The 18,579-nt window shown below is 34.1% G+C and overlaps 3 long non-coding RNA genes across 11 annotated transcripts; 1 reads left to right on the forward strand and 2 right to left on the reverse strand.

Annotated features, from left to right (window-relative positions):
- The first annotated feature begins 317 nt into the window (after nucleotides 1-317).
- Nucleotides 318-15,332, forward strand: LOC149923259 (uncharacterized). Of its 9 annotated transcripts, none has more exons than XR_016477433.1 (23): nucleotides 319-482; nucleotides 543-916; nucleotides 2,822-2,939; nucleotides 3,010-3,102; nucleotides 3,170-3,200; nucleotides 3,421-3,649; nucleotides 3,724-3,888; nucleotides 5,043-5,306; nucleotides 5,367-5,740; nucleotides 7,647-7,764; nucleotides 7,835-7,927; nucleotides 7,995-8,025; nucleotides 8,246-8,474; nucleotides 8,549-8,713; nucleotides 9,868-10,131; nucleotides 10,192-10,317; nucleotides 10,447-10,565; nucleotides 12,472-12,589; nucleotides 12,660-12,752; nucleotides 12,820-12,850; nucleotides 13,071-13,299; nucleotides 13,374-13,538; nucleotides 14,693-15,332. It is a non-coding gene; the product is annotated as an uncharacterized LOC149923259 (long non-coding RNA). The 9 variants fall into 9 exon arrangements; XR_016477432.1 differs by having other exon boundaries at nucleotides 5,367-5,492; nucleotides 5,622-5,740; nucleotides 10,192-10,565; XR_016477431.1 differs by having other exon boundaries at nucleotides 543-668; nucleotides 798-916; nucleotides 10,192-10,565.
- On the reverse strand, nucleotides 4,102-7,261 carry LOC149923260 (uncharacterized). The gene is made up of 3 exons (XR_016477439.1): nucleotides 6,297-7,261; nucleotides 4,954-5,065; nucleotides 4,102-4,894 (listed from the first exon to the last, which is right to left on the reverse strand). It is a non-coding gene; the product is annotated as an uncharacterized LOC149923260 (long non-coding RNA).
- LOC149923261 (uncharacterized) lies at nucleotides 8,927-12,086 on the reverse strand. Its single transcript, XR_016477440.1, has 3 exons — nucleotides 11,122-12,086; nucleotides 9,779-9,890; nucleotides 8,927-9,719 (listed from the first exon to the last, which is right to left on the reverse strand). It is a non-coding gene; the product is annotated as an uncharacterized LOC149923261 (long non-coding RNA).
- Nucleotides 15,333-18,579: the final 3,247 nt, after the last annotated feature.

An 18,579-nucleotide genomic window follows, 5' to 3' on the forward strand; every position in this document is an offset into this window, starting at 1 on the left:
CCTGGTGACGGCCCTGACATCCATTATACTCAAGGAAAAGCACAATATCCAGAAATATGTAGCAATGAAAATGACTTTGATGAAATGGAACTACATTTTGAGTATGTAAGAAAAAAAAAAGCCAGATGGATCAAAGGAAACAGATGAAAAAGTCAGAAATATGGGCTGTGAAATTTTGGAATTTGCTAAAGGGTTGTACGTAAGTTAAAAATTGTAAATTCCATTTAAAAATACCTTGGCAGTGCCCAAAGCTTCAATAATATATAAAAAAAAGAGCACGATCCAGTTATTGTCATTGGCTAGCTGCATAAGCAGCCGATGCCGGGATGGTGACGTCAGTGGGAAGCCAGAAGCTCAGATTTCCGCATTGAAATCAATGCTGTAGTATTGTCTTATCGCCGTATCTTTGACATATTTTAGTAATTAAATGAAATTAGTATCCATTAAGACCATTTTATGATCACTAAATTATGTAAACTAAAGTAAGTAACCCAAAAATTTCATTTAAATAAATTCAATATATATTTTTATTTGGTTTAAAGATCTTAGCCGGTAGTAAGCCTAGGCCAAAACAGTGTCGATTTCACCTTGGATTAATAATAGAAGATTTCACGATTCGAGGAGCTGAAGAAATTAGGAATAGTTAATCATTGACTCAATTGAATAAAGTAAATTAAGCCAGTAAACGGATTAGAAAATTTAATCAAGATTTTTAAAACAAAAGCATGTTAAAATATTACTGTGAATCTCTATTTCAGATATAATAAAGATAATAATGGTAAAATTTTCTCGTTCAGGTAGACGAACTTCCCTTAATTAGTTCTTGATCTGGTTACCCTCTACAAGCTCCTCCATGATCCGAATCAATCTTATTTTTCATATTTGGTCTCTACCTTCAGAACGAGAGGCAACAGTCGTAAGCTATGACTCCGGTACTCTAAATGTGACTCGTTAAAATTATCCTTTTTTCATCGGGTTATTATTCCCTGGAACTACTTCCCAGATGACATTGTGTGCGCGGGCACTCTGGATGTCTTCAAGAAAAAATTGTCAAATGTCACTTTTTGTAATTTAATTTAACCACCCATGTGGTTTCCTATTTATATCTTAACAATCGGGCTCTTCGGTCTTCTGACCCTAGCCCCCACCTGGACTCTTGAGAAAAAAGTATTTAGTTATTGTTTTGATCTCAATCTTTATATTTAACTACATATAATCAGTAGTTACAACTCTACTGAAATTGAAGTTTGATCAATAGTTATTTGTAATATTTATATAATTCAGTGATTTCTAATAACTTTGTGAATAAATTTTCCTTTTATATTCTTAAAACTGAAATATTTTATTTAAGTTTAATAAACAATTATAATTAAATACTTTGATAAATGAGATATTGCTCGTTTTACATTGAATTGAATTATTAATACTCTAGTTTTTCCCAAAAACAAAATAGACCTTCCTCTTTTAGCCACCTTTAAATAATGAAAACTTCAGAGCATTTGTACTTTAGATAGTGCAAATCATATAACAGACTATTCAGTTTATTTATTAGCATATGTAAAGGTAATTTTAATTGAAAACGATGCTTTAAAAAACATTTAAGAAAGCAATGTCGACACACAGTAAAGGTTGCATCAGGTCTTTAGGCTTCCCACTGACGTCATAGCTGGCGTAGAAGACCGAAGAGCAGACGACGGGAAAATGAAAACCCCGCTATGTAGGCAACCTTTATTAGCGCAAAGATGATTTAAACTCGTACCCTAGATTCGAATACTGAGAGCTTTCCCATTGACGGTTTTGTTACGAAGCGTTTACCCTTTTCCGGCACGTGACCTCAGAAAAATCGGGCTCCATCGGTTGTGGCACGGCCAACTTCGATCACGCGCTGCCGAGCTATATAACGCGGCAGTGCGTGATCGAAGTTGGCTGTGGTTGCGGTAAGGCGCAAACCATGGAGCGAAGTTTTTCTGAGTTCCGGCGGGAAGTGGGTAAACGCTATCGGCAACGCGCGAGAGAGTGATTTCGAATCTAGGGTGCGAGTTTAAATTATCTTTGATTAGCGGCCGTATTTATGAACCTTGGGCCATGGCAGAGTCAACCACGGACACCGTAAATTTCGCACTTTACTGACTTTACACACATTTTGCCACCGAACTTTGGAGCCCCTTTAAGTCAACGAAGGCGCAAAATTGTAAGACGCATTTCAGGTACAACGTTAAAACCGCGATTACGACACAACGATTGCTCGTATGAAAAATGTTCATAGAACATTTATTGTAAGAAATAGCCGGACCCTAATGTTCATACATGGGTTTATAGCCGTACATACAATACTAACGTAGATATTCGCGATAAACCATTACTGGTTTTCCCATAACCATTGCTCGTAAAACAGCTATGTCCAGTAAAAGTTTAAAAACCAAAAAAAAACAAATGTTTTGCCATTTCGAATTTTGGGTAAAATTCCCATAGCACAACAATCTATCTACAATTTTTGGTTCGTTTTGACATGGGATTTTAAAATCCCATACCAAAATGATACAAGTACCGTAGATGGTGCGGTTTTTTTGCTTATTTCCGAGGCTCAAAATTTATAATCACGTCTGCTAGGTCACGGCCCCGTAAGCCTTGGTTATTGTTTGATTATTTAGTATTGAAATTTAAAATACCAAAAATATGAGTGGTTCTAAATGTACAATCATGGTGGTTCAGTCAGATTATGTGCGAAGAGTCATAAGCTCCCATCAAAGTTGAAAAAAAAAAACAAATGTTACTAGGCTAATCTAGGAATATGAATGACCCGTAATTTCCATTAACCTAGGGCTAATGATCAGACAGACTACAGGCCTTTTCTCCATGCTACAACAAGCAAAGATAATCTAGAAGTCGATAAAATGTAGATTAGGCATTTCCATTTTCCATAAAAAAAAACTTCAGTTGTAAGTTTGAATTGTTTTTAATTTTGAGTTTTAAAATATTTATTCCAATCTTTACTTTATTTTTCAATAGATATGTTCCCATGATCAGTTCCTTAATTTGAAAAAAAAAAAAGGCAGGACAGATGATTAACATTCGCTCACTCAATTTTCCCTAAGCGAAAGAGTAATTTAAGATAATTTATTGTACTAGAATAGACCAGCTAATTTAGTGTTTTTTTTGTTATTCTCAGAATTCCAAAAGTCAGAAGTAAGGATCAAATGGTATGAGTTTATATTTTATCATTTTAGGTTGAGTCGCTTATTAGGAGGGATTTTAAATCATCACTTATTGAAAACTAAATATTTTCTCTAAATTTAAACCTAAGGTGGTGGATACATTATCTGCAAAATCATAAAAAAATGAAACCCCCTCCCATTGTCTTGTTTTTTTTTCCTAGAGGCGTAAGTTTGAATGAAACTAACAACTTTAAAATTCTTCTAGGGCGTGATAATTTGGGATCATGTCTGGAAAATTCTCCGCCGCCACCTTTCTCATCTTTTCTAAACATCATGGGTGTCAGAAAACTCTGATTTTCTCAATCAGCTCTTGCAATTGTTAGTGGCTGATGAATTTTCGTTTTCGAAGTTGGGCTATTTAACTACTAAAACAACAACATGCGGAGTGACCAAAAAAAAAAAAACTCTACAGGAATTCCTCACCACCACCAAATGTGATTTAGACTAAACATCTGAGCATGTTTAGTTGGTGATCGTGTAATTGACATTTTTTCTCTCGTCCTAATAGCATCAAGGGACAGAACTAATATCTGCGGCAATTTTATTAGAAATATCTTGGTTATATCCAAATATAGATGATTATATTTGAATTGGCATTTATGAAGGCAAATGATGTGAGGAAAGTTGGCTAGATTATTTTGGTGGCTAAAACAAAACATAAGGGCAACCCAAGGTTTGTAGTTTACTGATTTCATTTTATAGAAATTTTCACCTCTTGAGTTTAGCTGTAAAAATTTGAAATTGAAGACAATCGCTAACAGCGGAAAATGCTATATTTTCCAAATATGATTCTGTAAATCATATCTGTAAAGTTATATTAGTCATTCCTAAACCTTTAAGAGATTATTGAGGTTATGTCAATGATAATTAAGTTTAACCCTGATTAGGATCTCATACCTTAAAATCAATCGACTATTTATTCAATTTCTTTGGTTAAAATTGACAAGTGAACAATAAATTTCACTGTGTTGACTGTTAAACTTTTATTTGACTAAAATACTCAAAATGGCCTAACTTTCACTTATGCAGGATGTAACGGTTAATATCTTGGATAAAACCATGTCAGCTGGGTAAAATCAGCGAATAATAGCTATTTTGAAAGCTCACGAGTGGAATCGCAACAGTGCATGAGCTATTAGTTTTTTAATTGATTAATTTATCAAACCACGTAGTCTGAAGCTGCTCGAGCCTGACTTTAATTTTTGTAGGCTATTTTTCCTCAAATTAATAATAATTATTATAAAAATTTAAGTGAAACCTTTACCAAAAGTAACTGTGCAAATGGGACGTTTAATTGGGTACAATAGCCTGTGTCAGATTATAGTTTTGAATTAAATTTTAAAACCATATGATAAACTTTAGGTAAACAATGGTTAAAAAAAATTAAAGTAAACTGTAATCATGGTACCATTAGCTTTTTTAATAATATGATCTATTTAATTTTTTATGAGGCTTAATTTTACTTGGATTTAATGAAATTGAATTGCACAAGCTTTGCTTTTTTTTTGAAACCTTATATTCCGTGTCATGCTAGCTTCAATGAATTATCTGGAAACTTATTTTCGTTATCTAAGAGTTATAAATTTAAGGTTCTAGAAAAAAATTGCTGATTTTGATAGTGTGATTACTTTCTTGAGCGAATAATGTATTGATGTTTGAACAATTAACATTCCAAAATTCTGGAAAAAAAAAATTAGTTAAATGTAACTCCAAATGGTTTTATGGTCTATGAAATTACCAAGCTCTAAACCGGATTTCAAGCTTGACTGGCTTTGGCTTTGCAATTATAACTACTTGCTCATTATCCTGCTTTTGTTCAATTTACAGGATTATCATTTTCGCCTTGGAGTCTGAAACATACAAGTCGTTATTGCGATCAGCATGGATTCAGTTTTTTGCGCCGTTTAATAATTTTCGTATTATTAAAGTTAAAACCACGAGTCATTATTATTGTTTATTTGAAATTTAAAAAGTTAAACATAATCCTTTCCCGCCAGTACATAAAATGCCAGTCTTTGACATATTTTAGTAATTAAATGAAATTAGTATCCATTAAGACCATTTTATGATCACTAAATTATGTAAACTAAAGTAAGTAACCCAAAAATTTCATTTAAATAAATTCAATATATATTTTTATTTGGTTTAAAGATCTTAGCCGGTAGTAAGCCTAGGCCAAAACAGTGTCGATTTCACCTTGGATTAATAATAGAAGATTTCACGATTCGAGGAGCTGAAGAAATTAGGAATAGTTAATCATTGACTCAATTGAATAAAGTAAATTAAGCCAGTAAACGGATTAGAAAATTTAATCAAGATTTTTAAAACAAAAGCATGTTAAAATATTACTGTGAATCTCTATTTCAGATATAATAAAGATAATAATGGTAAAATTTTCTCGTTCAGGTAGACGAACTTCCCTTAATTAGTTCTTGATCTGGTTACCCTCTACAAGCTCCTCCATGATCCGAATCAATCTTATTTTTCATATTTGGTCTCTACCTTCAGAACGAGAGGCAACAGTCGTAAGCTATGACTCCGGTACTCTAAATGTGACTCGTTAAAATTATCCTTTTTTCATCGGGTTATTATTCCCTGGAACTACTTCCCAGATGACATTGTGTGCGCGGGCACTCTGGATGTCTTCAAGAAAAAATTGTCAAATGTCACTTTTTGTAATTTAATTTAACCACCCATGTGGTTTCCTATTTATATCTTAACAATCGGGCTCTTCGGTCTTCTGACCCTAGCCCCCACCTGGACTCTTGAGAAAAAAGTATTTAGTTATTGTTTTGATCTCAATCTTTATATTTAACTACATATAATCAGTAGTTACAACTCTACTGAAATTGAAGTTTGATCAATAGTTATTTGTAATATTTATATAATTCAGTGATTTCTAATAACTTTGTGAATAAATTTTCCTTTTATATTCTTAAAACTGAAATATTTTATTTAAGTTTAATAAACAATTATAATTAAATACTTTGATAAATGAGATATTGCTCGTTTTACATTGAATTGAATTATTAATACTCTAGTTTTTCCCAAAAACAAAATAGACCTTCCTCTTTTAGCCACCTTTAAATAATGAAAACTTCAGAGCATTTGTACTTTAGATAGTGCAAATCATATAACAGACTATTCAGTTTATTTATTAGCATATGTAAAGGTAATTTTAATTGAAAACGATGCTTTAAAAAACATTTAAGAAAGCAATGTCGACACACAGTAAAGGTTGCATCAGGTCTTTAGGCTTCCCACTGACGTCATAGCTGGCGTAGAAGACCGAAGAGCAGACGACGGGAAAATGAAAACCCCGCTATGTAGGCAACCTTTATTAGCGCAAAGATGATTTAAACTCGTACCCTAGATTCGAATACTGAGAGCTTTCCCATTGACGGTTTTGTTACGAAGCGTTTACCCTTTTCCGGCACGTGACCTCAGAAAAATCGGGCTCCATCGGTTGTGGCACGGCCAACTTCGATCACGCGCTGCCGAGCTATATAACGCGGCAGTGCGTGATCGAAGTTGGCTGTGGTTGCGGTAAGGCGCAAACCATGGAGCGAAGTTTTTCTGAGTTCCGGCGGGAAGTGGGTAAACGCTATCGGCAACGCGCGAGAGAGTGATTTCGAATCTAGGGTGCGAGTTTAAATTATCTTTGATTAGCGGCCGTATTTATGAACCTTGGGCCATGGCAGAGTCAACCACGGACACCGTAAATTTCGCACTTTACTGACTTTACACACATTTTGCCACCGAACTTTGGAGCCCCTTTAAGTCAACGAAGGCGCAAAATTGTAAGACGCATTTCAGGTACAACGTTAAAACCGCGATTACGACACAACGATTGCTCGTATGAAAAATGTTCATAGAACATTTATTGTAAGAAATAGCCGGACCCTAATGTTCATACATGGGTTTATAGCCGTACATACAATACTAACGTAGATATTCGCGATAAACCATTACTGGTTTTCCCATAACCATTGCTCGTAAAACAGCTATGTCCAGTAAAAGTTTAAAAACCAAAAAAAAACAAATGTTTTGCCATTTCGAATTTTGGGTAAAATTCCCATAGCACAACAATCTATCTACAATTTTTGGTTCGTTTTGACATGGGATTTTAAAATCCCATACCAAAATGATACAAGTACCGTAGATGGTGCGGTTTTTTTGCTTATTTCCGAGGCTCAAAATTTATAATCACGTCTGCTAGGTCACGGCCCCGTAAGCCTTGGTTATTGTTTGATTATTTAGTATTGAAATTTAAAATACCAAAAATATGAGTGGTTCTAAATGTACAATCATGGTGGTTCAGTCAGATTATGTGCGAAGAGTCATAAGCTCCCATCAAAGTTGAAAAAAAAAAAACAAATGTTACTAGGCTAATCTAGGAATATGAATGACCCGTAATTTCCATTAACCTAGGGCTAATGATCAGACAGACTACAGGCCTTTTCTCCATGCTACAACAAGCAAAGATAATCTAGAAGTCGATAAAATGTAGATTAGGCATTTCCATTTTCCATAAAAAAAAACTTCAGTTGTAAGTTTGAATTGTTTTTAATTTTGAGTTTTAAAATATTTATTCCAATCTTTACTTTATTTTTCAATAGATATGTTCCCATGATCAGTTCCTTAATTTGAAAAAAAAAAAAGGCAGGACAGATGATTAACATTCGCTCACTCAATTTTCCCTAAGCGAAAGAGTAATTTAAGATAATTTATTGTACTAGAATAGACCAGCTAATTTAGTGTTTTTTTTGTTATTCTCAGAATTCCAAAAGTCAGAAGTAAGGATCAAATGGTATGAGTTTATATTTTATCATTTTAGGTTGAGTCGCTTATTAGGAGGGATTTTAAATCATCACTTATTGAAAACTAAATATTTTCTCTAAATTTAAACCTAAGGTGGTGGATACATTATCTGCAAAATCATAAAAAAATGAAACCCCCTCCCATTGTCTTGTTTTTTTTTCCTAGAGGCGTAAGTTTGAATGAAACTAACAACTTTAAAATTCTTCTAGGGCGTGATAATTTGGGATCATGTCTGGAAAATTCTCCGCCGCCACCTTTCTCATCTTTTCTAAACATCATGGGTGTCAGAAAACTCTGATTTTCTCAATCAGCTCTTGCAATTGTTAGTGGCTGATGAATTTTCGTTTTCGAAGTTGGGCTATTTAACTACTAAAACAACAACATGCGGAGTGACCAAAAAAAAAAAAACTCTACAGGAATTCCTCACCACCACCAAATGTGATTTAGACTAAACATCTGAGCATGTTTAGTTGGTGATCGTGTAATTGACATTTTTTCTCTCGTCCTAATAGCATCAAGGGACAGAACTAATATCTGCGGCAATTTTATTAGAAATATCTTGGTTATATCCAAATATAGATGATTATATTTGAATTGGCATTTATGAAGGCAAATGATGTGAGGAAAGTTGGCTAGATTATTTTGGTGGCTAAAACAAAACATAAGGGCAACCCAAGGTTTGTAGTTTACTGATTTCATTTTATAGAAATTTTCACCTCTTGAGTTTAGCTGTAAAAATTTGAAATTGAAGACAATCGCTAACAGCGGAAAATGCTATATTTTCCAAATATGATTCTGTAAATCATATCTGTAAAGTTATATTAGTCATTCCTAAACCTTTAAGAGATTATTGAGGTTATGTCAATGATAATTAAGTTTAACCCTGATTAGGATCTCATACCTTAAAATCAATCGACTATTTATTCAATTTCTTTGGTTAAAATTGACAAGTGAACAATAAATTTCACTGTGTTGACTGTTAAACTTTTATTTGACTAAAATACTCAAAATGGCCTAACTTTCACTTATGCAGGATGTAACGGTTAATATCTTGGATAAAACCATGTCAGCTGGGTAAAATCAGCGAATAATAGCTATTTTGAAAGCTCACGAGTGGAATCGCAACAGTGCATGAGCTATTAGTTTTTTAATTGATTAATTTATCAAACCACGTAGTCTGAAGCTGCTCGAGCCTGACTTTAATTTTTGTAGGCTATTTTTCCTCAAATTAATAATAATTATTATAAAAATTTAAGTGAAACCTTTACCAAAAGTAACTGTGCAAATGGGACGTTTAATTGGGTACAATAGCCTGTGTCAGATTATAGTTTTGAATTAAATTTTAAAACCATATGATAAACTTTAGGTAAACAATGGTTAAAAAAAATTAAAGTAAACTGTAATCATGGTACCATTAGCTTTTTTAATAATATGATCTATTTAATTTTTTATGAGGCTTAATTTTACTTGGATTTAATGAAATTGAATTGCACAAGCTTTGCTTTTTTTTTGAAACCTTATATTCCGTGTCATGCTAGCTTCAATGAATTATCTGGAAACTTATTTTCGTTATCTAAGAGTTATAAATTTAAGGTTCTAGAAAAAAATTGCTGATTTTGATAGTGTGATTACTTTCTTGAGCGAATAATGTATTGATGTTTGAACAATTAACATTCCAAAATTCTGGAAAAAAAAAATTAGTTAAATGTAACTCCAAATGGTTTTATGGTCTATGAAATTACCAAGCTCTAAACCGGATTTCAAGCTTGACTGGCTTTGGCTTTGCAATTATAACTACTTGCTCATTATCCTGCTTTTGTTCAATTTACAGGATTATCATTTTCGCCTTGGAGTCTGAAACATACAAGTCGTTATTGCGATCAGCATGGATTCAGTTTTTTGCGCCGTTTAATAATTTTCGTATTATTAAAGTTAAAACCACGAGTCATTATTATTGTTTATTTGAAATTTAAAAAGTTAAACATAATCCTTTCCCGCCAGTACATAAAATGCCAGTCTTTGACATATTTTAGTAATTAAATGAAATTAGTATCCATTAAGACCATTTTATGATCACTAAATTATGTAAACTAAAGTAAGTAACCCAAAAATTTCATTTAAATAAATTCAATATATATTTTTATTTGGTTTAAAGATCTTAGCCGGTAGTAAGCCTAGGCCAAAACAGTGTCGATTTCACCTTGGATTAATAATAGAAGATTTCACGATTCGAGGAGCTGAAGAAATTAGGAATAGTTAATCATTGACTCAATTGAATAAAGTAAATTAAGCCAGTAAACGGATTAGAAAATTTAATCAAGATTTTTAAAACAAAAGCATGTTAAAATATTACTGTGAATCTCTATTTCAGATATAATAAAGATAATAATGGTAAAATTTTCTCGTTCAGGTAGACGAACTTCCCTTAATTAGTTCTTGATCTGGTTACCCTCTACAAGCTCCTCCATGATCCGAATCAATCTTATTTTTCATATTTGGTCTCTACCTTCAGAACGAGAGGCAACAGTCGTAAGCTATGACTCCGGTACTCTAAATGTGACTCGTTAAAATTATCCTTTTTTCATCGGGTTATTATTCCCTGGAACTACTTCCCAGATGACATTGTGTGCGCGGGCACTCTGGATGTCTTCAAGAAAAAATTGTCAAATGTCACTTTTTGTAATTTAATTTAACCACCCATGTGGTTTCCTATTTATATCTTAACAATCGGGCTCTTCGGTCTTCTGACCCTAGCCCCCACCTGGACTCTTGAGAAAAAAGTATTTAGTTATTGTTTTGATCTCAATCTTTATATTTAACTACATATAATCAGTAGTTACAACTCTACTGAAATTGAAGTTTGATCAATAGTTATTTGTAATATTTATATAATTCAGTGATTTCTAATAACTTTGTGAATAAATTTTCCTTTTATATTCTTAAAACTGAAATATTTTATTTAAGTTTAATAAACAATTATAATTAAATACTTTGATAAATGAGATATTGCTCGTTTTACATTGAATTGAATTATTAATACTCTAGTTTTTCCCAAAAACAAAATAGACCTTCCTCTTTTAGCCACCTTTAAATAATGAAAACTTCAGAGCATTTGTACTTTAGATAGTGCAAATCATATAACAGACTATTCAGTTTATTTATTAGCATATGTAAAGGTAATTTTAATTGAAAACGATGCTTTAAAAAACATTTAAGAAAGCAATGTCGACACACAGTAAAGGTTGCATCAGGTCTTTAGGCTTCCCACTGACGTCATAGCTGGCGTAGAAGACCGAAGAGCAGACGACGGGAAAATGAAAACCCCGCTATGTAGGCAACCTTTATTAGCGCAAAGATGATTTAAACTCGTACCCTAGATTCGAATACTGAGAGCTTTCCCATTGACGGTTTTGTTACGAAGCGTTTACCCTTTTCCGGCACGTGACCTCAGAAAAATCGGGCTCCATCGGTTGTGGCACGGCCAACTTCGATCACGCGCTGCCGAGCTATATAACGCGGCAGTGCGTGATCGAAGTTGGCTGTGGTTGCGGTAAGGCGCAAACCATGGAGCGAAGTTTTTCTGAGTTCCGGCGGGAAGTGGGTAAACGCTATCGGCAACGCGCGAGAGAGTGATTTCGAATCTAGGGTGCGAGTTTAAATTATCTTTGATTAGCGGCCGTATTTATGAACCTTGGGCCATGGCAGAGTCAACCACGGACACCGTAAATTTCGCACTTTACTGACTTTACACACATTTTGCCACCGAACTTTGGAGCCCCTTTAAGTCAACGAAGGCGCAAAATTGTAAGACGCATTTCAGGTACAACGTTAAAACCGCGATTACGACACAACGATTGCTCGTATGAAAAATGTTCATAGAACATTTATTGTAAGAAATAGCCGGACCCTAATGTTCATACATGGGTTTATAGCCGTACATACAATACTAACGTAGATATTCGCGATAAACCATTACTGGTTTTCCCATAACCATTGCTCGTAAAACAGCTATGTCCAGTAAAAGTTTAAAAACCAAAAAAAAACAAATGTTTTGCCATTTCGAATTTTGGGTAAAATTCCCATAGCACAACAATCTATCTACAATTTTTGGTTCGTTTTGACATGGGATTTTAAAATCCCATACCAAAATGATACAAGTACCGTAGATGGTGCGGTTTTTTTGCTTATTTCCGAGGCTCAAAATTTATAATCACGTCTGCTAGGTCACGGCCCCGTAAGCCTTGGTTATTGTTTGATTATTTAGTATTGAAATTTAAAATACCAAAAATATGAGTGGTTCTAAATGTACAATCATGGTGGTTCAGTCAGATTATGTGCGAAGAGTCATAAGCTCCCATCAAAGTTGAAAAAAAAAAAACAAATGTTACTAGGCTAATCTAGGAATATGAATGACCCGTAATTTCCATTAACCTAGGGCTAATGATCAGACAGACTACAGGCCTTTTCTCCATGCTACAACAAGCAAAGATAATCTAGAAGTCGATAAAATGTAGATTAGGCATTTCCATTTTCCATAAAAAAAAACTTCAGTTGTAAGTTTGAATTGTTTTTAATTTTGAGTTTTAAAATATTTATTCCAATCTTTACTTTATTTTTCAATAGATATGTTCCCATGATCAGTTCCTTAATTTGAAAAAAAAAAAAGGCAGGACAGATGATTAACATTCGCTCACTCAATTTTCCCTAAGCGAAAGAGTAATTTAAGATAATTTATTGTACTAGAATAGACCAGCTAATTTAGTGTTTTTTTTGTTATTCTCAGAATTCCAAAAGTCAGAAGTAAGGATCAAATGGTATGAGTTTATATTTTATCATTTTAGGTTGAGTCGCTTATTAGGAGGGATTTTAAATCATCACTTATTGAAAACTAAATATTTTCTCTAAATTTAAACCTAAGGTGGTGGATACATTATCTGCAAAATCATAAAAAAATGAAACCCCCTCCCATTGTCTTGTTTTTTTTTCCTAGAGGCGTAAGTTTGAATGAAACTAACAACTTTAAAATTCTTCTAGGGCGTGATAATTTGGGATCATGTCTGGAAAATTCTCCGCCGCCACCTTTCTCATCTTTTCTAAACATCATGGGTGTCAGAAAACTCTGATTTTCTCAATCAGCTCTTGCAATTGTTAGTGGCTGATGAATTTTCGTTTTCGAAGTTGGGCTATTTAACTACTAAAACAACAACATGCGGAGTGACCAAAAAAAAAAAAACTCTACAGGAATTCCTCACCACCACCAAATGTGATTTAGACTAAACATCTGAGCATGTTTAGTTGGTGATCGTGTAATTGACATTTTTTCTCTCGTCCTAATAGCATCAAGGGACAGAACTAATATCTGCGGCAATTTTATTAGAAATATCTTGGTTATATCCAAATATAGATGATTATATTTGAATTGGCATTTATGAAGGCAAATGATGTGAGGAAAGTTGGCTAGATTATTTTGGTGGCTAAAACAAAACATAAGGGCAACCCAAGGTTTGTAGTTTACTGATTTCATTTTATAGAAATTTTCACCTCTTGAGTTTAGCTGTAAAAATTTGAAATTGAAGACAATCGCTAACAGCGGAAAATGCTATATTTTCCAAATATGATTCTGTAAATCATATCTGTAAAGTTATATTAGTCATTCCTAAACCTTTAAGAGATTATTGAGGTTATGTCAATGATAATTAAGTTTAACCCTGATTAGGATCTCATACCTTAAAATCAATCGACTATTTATTCAATTTCTTTGGTTAAAATTGACAAGTGAACAATAAATTTCACTGTGTTGACTGTTAAACTTTTATTTGACTAAAATACTCAAAATGGCCTAACTTTCACTTATGCAGGATGTAACGGTTAATATCTTGGATAAAACCATGTCAGCTGGGTAAAATCAGCGAATAATAGCTATTTTGAAAGCTCACGAGTGGAATCGCAACAGTGCATGAGCTATTAGTTTTTTAATTGATTAATTTATCAAACCACGTAGTCTGAAGCTGCTCGAGCCTGACTTTAATTTTTGTAGGCTATTTTTCCTCAAATTAATAATAATTATTATAAAAATTTAAGTGAAACCTTTACCAAAAGTAACTGTGCAAATGGGACGTTTAATTGGGTACAATAGCCTGTGTCAGATTATAGTTTTGAATTAAATTTTAAAACCATATGATAAACTTTAGGTAAACAATGGTTAAAAAAAATTAAAGTAAACTGTAATCATGGTACCATTAGCTTTTTTAATAATATGATCTATTTAATTTTTTATGAGGCTTAATTTTACTTGGATTTAATGAAATTGAATTGCACAAGCTTTGCTTTTTTTTTGAAACCTTATATTCCGTGTCATGCTAGCTTCAATGAATTATCTGGAAACTTATTTTCGTTATCTAAGAGTTATAAATTTAAGGTTCTAGAAAAAAATTGCTGATTTTGATAGTGTGATTACTTTCTTGAGCGAATAATGTATTGATGTTTGAACAATTAACATTCCAAAATTCTGGAAAAAAAAAATTAGTTAAATGTAACTCCAAATGGTTTTATGGTCTATGAAATTACCAAGCTCTAAACCGGATTTCAAGCTTGACTGGCTTTGGCTTTGCAATTATAACTACTTGCTCATTATCCTGCTTTTGTTCAATTTACAGGATTATCATTTTCGCCTTGGAGTCTGAAACATACAAGTCGTTATTGCGATCAGCATGGATTCAGTTTTTTGCGCCGTTTAATAATTTTCGTATTATTAAAGTTAAAACCACGAGTCATTATTATTGTTTATTTGAAATTTAAAAAGTTAAACATAATCCTTTCCCGCCAGTACATAAAATGCCAGTGAGTTACATTATAGTTATTAAATCATTACCGAGCAGTCGACAGAAGAATGATGTTCGACAAACATGCTTAGACATAAGCTTTTCAAAATTACTGTTTAACATATTTCCTAAATACGAGGCCGGGCCACTGTCTCGCCATGGCCTAAGTCGTTACACAAAAGCTTAAACATTCTACCAAGAAGGAACCTGCAGTATCCCCCGAGATCAAACACTACGTATTCATCTCTAAATTGCCCTCGTGATTTTAAAAGCTCTTTCGTAGTTTCGTTAGTGATTTAACTTTAGAGATCCCATCCGTCTTACATTTCATCCACTAAAATCACCACATATTGCTTTTACCATATCATTTATATAGTCCAATCAGGATTTCTTTCTTCGCGTATCCTGGTTTATCACGTAAATAGCAAGACCAAATTAATGCATTTCCCATCAAATTAACCACCGAGCACAGAAATCCTTTATGTTCGATGGACGTCGACTTCGCACTATACACAGTCATAGTCACCATACAAATAGGCTGTGTCCGGAGAATAGTTTTTTTATAAAAAAAATTCTCGAAGTTAAAAAATATGCTCAGATTAAATATGCGACAACGCCTGTCGCATTGAAATGTTATTTTGACTAAAATTGGACCTACGTAACAGTACATAGAAATCTCATGGGTAACTAGAATGCTGCCGCCTACGGCCGAGCTTGACGCCAGTTCGCCTTGATCCTTCAGCCAATGAGAGGCCGTAGAGTGGTTCCGCCAAGGAGGATAATAATCCTCCTTGGTTCCACGTAACTATAGCGGGAGCTAGGTTACTTCATTCTCTTTGGTGACATTAAATTCTTGGCAGAACCACTCTTTGAGCTCTGATTGGCTGAGATCTGGCTATCGTCTGCCACGGCGTTTGGTCCATTTTCCAGTTACACGGCAGCATTCTAGTTACCTATGAGATTTCTAAGTAACGGTATCGTCGTGGGTCCAATTTTTTTGAATTAATTCTAGGTAGTTTAAGTTTTAGCGAAGTAGAGTAGAACTCGGTAAGATAATCTATTCTTGTATAAAGACGGAACTCAATGTGAAGTTAAACATTTCTCTACATATATACCTTTAGCGCCAACTTAAAAAACTTTGTACGTAGAATTCTGAAACCTTAATAAACTCGCAAATAATATTGATAATATATTAACTGCATTATACTTGCTAGTTTATCTAATCTCGAGTCCGATTTAATAAAAGGAAAAAAAACAATGAAATTATAGATGGATTATTGATGAATTTAATGGGTAAAAAAAAATACAGAATTGGAATAAAATTTAATTTGAAGAATAACATAATTTTTTTGGGGAGTCTAACATTTCATAGGTCAAGTTTCTCATTTCCGCTCTCAATCAAATCTTGGACATTCACATCGAAGAAAGTAAGCTCCTGCATTTCGTTTGGCGTTAAATCTAATAACGCAAAAGCTTCGGTACGTGAAATTTGAGGATGTTTTCTCTGCTCATTTTCAATGTGGGCATTAATTCGGTTTTTTAACACGATTTGATGTTTACGAAGATGGAAAGTACCCGCTAACTCGTGCTTATTATTTTTTAACGATCTCTCATCCTCAGTTTGGACTGGGCTTAATTGTATTAATTCTTTGCCCGTTGGACTAGACACCAAGGGCCATCGACTTCCGGTCTTATACCAATGGTTATATTGTTCCTGGGCCCACAAGAAATCTTTGTGATTACGGTTTTCCAAGATATCCAATAAATCTTGAGGCAAATAATGCTTTCCCTTGGACAAAAATATGTCACGAATATCCGATTCCAAATGTATAACTGTTTCGGCGTCCGAAAAGTCAAATTTAGCACTTCGTATCTCCGTTATGCGTTCTAAATTTAGTCCGACAGCGATAATCATATTTAAAACCACTTTTTTCCTTTCCTCGTTCTCAATAGCCAAAATGATTGGTTTATTTTGATAAATGGGCTCGACCGTTTTCTCGCTTCGTCCAGATACAAATGGAATATTTTCAGTCGGGATGACATCGTGAATGTACTCTCTGGGTTTATGAGTAGAAAATTCTTTAGTTTCAAGATCTTGGTGACATTCCGGAGAACAAACCCAATTATCGTAAACGTTTAACTCTCCCGCCTCGTCCATGTCGAGGCTAGAGTTAGTAGTCTCGTTACTGATCGTTCTCCTTGCTGGTCTTTCGTCCTCGCGGAAACATTTTTCCTCATCTGGGATCTTGTTTTTCTGAACTCTACGTTTTTCGGTTCCGCCAGTTCTTAGGCCGGTAGCTATTTTTGCTTTTTTAATTCGCGTACTAGACGACTCTCTTTTAATTGGCGTGTTAAAAGCTACCGTTCTCTTGTCAGGAGTATCGGGAATGGACATTGGCGCTAATAAACCATCATTACCGTCGTTAGATTCTAAGTCATCTTTCAAAGGCGTCGACTGATGACTTCGCGCGATAACGATGGAATCGGGTGACGGTATATAAGAACCGATTTCCTCGAACCTAATTGGTTTTCGGTCCAGTCTGATATTCATCAAGTTATTTGGTCTGGAATCGTTCTTTCTCGTAATCGTCGGCATGAGAGACGGTACGTCCGGAATCTTTGCGGAAATGGCGCTCTTATTTTGATTCATTTCTACCGCCAACACGTGAAAGCAGCGGCGGTTTCCGAAATTGCAACTACAAAGCTTTTTTTCGTCTTAGTATAGGGTTTAACAGCGTGGTATTCGTTCTTACTGGGATCTCTGACCACGTAAACCAACGGATTGGTATCAAATGTGACTAAAATTTTTGTCTCACACAAACTGGAGCCAGGAATTTCTTAGACTATACATACCCACATCTCTTTATGACGTCGTCGATCTATTCCTGTCAGTGGCGTTTTACGAAAAATCGCGAAAACCAGGAAACTAATTTACATCCAGGATACCATGGATTTATATTACAGTCATAATCATAATCAGTTTGGTCATTTCGTCTCTTCGAAATTAAGCTGACATTTAAAATTTTGATTTGTGAGTGTGCCGGTAGATAATCATTCAGCGAAGGGATAAAACTTTATTGTAAGGGTAGTAGATGCGTTTATCTCCTCCAACAAGCGTACGTTTCTTTATACTATAATTTTTACGGAGTTCCGTACCTTTCTACTCGTATACTAGGGCTCACCCCAGCACCATTCTATAGTTGCCTGATACTCTTAATCGATTCTTACTTGAATGTACTCGCATTGTTCGGATAAGCCTGCAGGAATTAAAGATTCGCTGAATAGTGGTCATTCAAGAACCTACTTAATTATTTAACCTGGGACGCTGTTCTTTTTCATTTGATCATTTTCGAATTTCTTAAACGGTCACGAGCGAAAGGATTGTTCTAAAGTTTTTAACTAAAATGTTCCAAGTTAACGATTACATCGAGTATTTGGATCGGAAAGAGGGAACCTTTTTCATAGCCCAAATTTTGGAAATTTTTGATGAGCAGTTGAAATTGCGTTTCATTAATCTCTCAGAGACTAGGGATGGAAATTACCATAAAGGTACGTTTCACTTTCTTATCAGTTTGCCTATAAAATTTAATAGTTATTTAGTATATTTATTTAGATAAATTGCTTGTTTTTGTTCGACACTGTTTAATTCGTTTTTTTATAAACTACATGTATACCCAAATAGGCATCACCTCAGGCCCCAAGTCATTTAGCGACTTTAACTG

This window comes from Leiobunum rupestre, chromosome 11 (assembly GCF_980474605.1).
Source record: "Leiobunum rupestre chromosome 11, qqLeiRupe1.1.hap1, whole genome shotgun sequence".
NCBI classification, from domain to species: domain Eukaryota; kingdom Metazoa; phylum Arthropoda; class Arachnida; order Opiliones; family Sclerosomatidae; genus Leiobunum; species Leiobunum rupestre.